This window comes from Helianthus annuus, chromosome 2 (genome assembly GCF_002127325.2).
Source record: "Helianthus annuus cultivar XRQ/B chromosome 2, HanXRQr2.0-SUNRISE, whole genome shotgun sequence".
Classification (NCBI taxonomy): Eukaryota; Viridiplantae; Streptophyta; class Magnoliopsida; order Asterales; family Asteraceae; genus Helianthus; species Helianthus annuus.
Window position 1 is genome coordinate 90,416,282 of NC_035434.2, and position 2,489 is coordinate 90,418,770.

Genomic DNA, 2,489 nt, shown 5'->3' on the forward strand with positions numbered 1-2,489 from the left:
TATTCATTTTCAAAAGTCACTTGATGTGATTCTTTTAATTTGTATAAATTTACTTGATGTGATTCTTTTAGTTTGTATTAACATGGTTCGATTAAAAGATGAATACGAAAAGGGTATTATAAAGAAGTAAATCATAGAAAAAAGTATAATATGTTCATTGAAGATAAGAACAAAAGAAAACTGTTATAACTAGGTTGATTGACTACAAAGGATTAAAAAATATATAATCATCACATTTGAATTCAATAGATCGAGAAAATAGGAAATTAGGAATTTATCAATAGCATGATACATATAAACTTGATCTAATCTAGTAATCCCAATTGAGACTATGTATAAAGTTAAATATCTTACTTATCTAATGAAGGAAAGATGAGCATGACATCACAATGCTGACGTAGCAGACATATAGGCTATCCAACAATGCCAATTTTATGTCATTTTTGCATCATCAAGTTTAATTTTAATTTATATAAAATACAAATACATAAAATTAAATTTTCATTTGAATTTTAAAATTCAAATTCAAATGTGGGTTAATAGAAGGGGGCTCAATTAAAACCTCTGGCCTGGGTTTTTAAGTCACTTTCAGATCTCACCGCCTCCTTTCTCTCTTTCTCTCTCATCCTCAGTAAACTCTAAACAAGAAAGTTCTCCGTCTAGCCTCATCCCCTGGTTGTTCAGTCATCCATTTGCAGATTCTAGGTGAAATTGGTTGCAGGTCATCTTGCATAAGTCATCTTTCAACTTCTATAACATTCAGATAGGAGAGAGGGAGAGACCGAAAAACTATGAGAGAGAGAAAGATAAAAAGGAGAGGGAAATGGGCGATGGAGATGGTGTTGGTCCTTAAGTCCAAGTCTGGAGAGAGAAGTGGCTGGCACGGTGTACTAGCGGTGGAACGCGGTGGATGGCCACTGCAGATAGCAATGGTGGTCGTCTTCCCCGATCATTTGAAACCCTAGAATCTCTGCTTCAATCACTCACCAATCTCCTTCCCCGCTGCCAGAAATTCATCGCCAAAGGTAACCATGTATTACTTTCTTCAACACACTCTGGTCTTTTGTAATTATGCATTTGCTAATTGCTATTTTGTCAATTGTAGACATCATCTTGTTGATCCTGGTTATTTGGCTAGGGTTTCATTCAGTGACGACAATGCATTCCCATCAAAGAAAGAGATGAAGGGCAGACACAGAAGAAAGGGGAAATTACGATTCTGAAACACATCGCCATCCACATCACCAATCATGAATTTCTCATGGTATGATCTCATGCTTCATATCTATGTCCATGATTTTTAGTAATGGAACTCAATTACCATCAGCTGGTTGTCAGGTACCTAACTAAGAACCCTCGGGTTAATGATTTTCCAAGCGATCCTCAAGTTTGTTCTTAACCCAATGAGGAAAGATTCATAAAAACACAAAAAAAATTGGTTCTTGAATATTTAAATTCCCTTTTGTTTGTTTGTTGAAGATAAACCTTGATGACTTGGTTGATAAGATTAAACACCATGAGTCACGACTCACTAGAAGAGATTTTCTCATTTGTTGTTAAAGTTGCTGCTCACATGGATGGCAACGGTGGCAATGCATATGAACTTTTTGAGATTTGCTCAGCAGAGGGTCATGCTATTGTTAGATTCTTTTTTTTCTCTTATCTATTTTTAACTTATGGGATTTTATGCGAAGACTTGGTAAAAATTAACGGCGTATTTACTTCGTTATGTTTATGATTTTAATACTTACGTGTCAAAACAAGCTCGAACCGACATGATTCTAGTTTACGTTGTTATGAAATATTGGCGAATTTGATATAATGTTTGATTATTGTTGAATTTTTGAAAATATAACGACAACTAGTGTTGTCGGGGCGTCCAAAAACAGAGGAAACTCTGCCCGTTTTTCAAGAAAATCCGTAAAATAACTACGTTTTACTATAAAACGAAGCATAACCGATCGCCTACAAATGATTTTTATAAAATTAAATACAAGTGTATAACATTTCGGATAACACTTTATAACGTCACGATAACGACGATTTGGATATCCTTTTCGACGATTCTTTTATAAAAATAAATATAACTATTATATTTATTTTAAACAACACAATTTCGTTATACATTTATTCCGAATACCCGACGATTCTTTTACTAAAATAAATATAATTTATTTTAAGTATCGAACATCAATAACTCTTTTATAAAAATAAATATAGCTTCTATATTTGTTTCAAAGCATCATACGACTTGTATTCTTTTACAAAAATAAGTATAGTTTACACATATTTATTTTTAAACGCAAACAACTCGATGATACTTTTGTAAAATAAATATATCTTTTATATTTATTTCATACGCTGAAACAGCATATATGTATAATTTGGCAAATATATACAAGACGCATCAAATATAATACAAGTTTATTATATATTACTTACATACGAATATTCCTATATACACAAACGACTTCTCGGAACTTAACAAG

The 2,489-nt window shown here is 32.6% G+C and overlaps 1 long non-coding RNA gene across 1 annotated transcript; it reads left to right on the forward strand.

The window, feature by feature from the left end:
* Window positions 1–565: 565 nt before the first annotated feature.
* On the forward strand, window positions 566–1,746 carry LOC110919664. The gene is made up of 2 exons (XR_002581598.2): window positions 566–1,025; window positions 1,106–1,746. It is a non-coding gene; the product is annotated as an uncharacterized LOC110919664 (long non-coding RNA).
* Window positions 1,747–2,489: the final 743 nt, after the last annotated feature.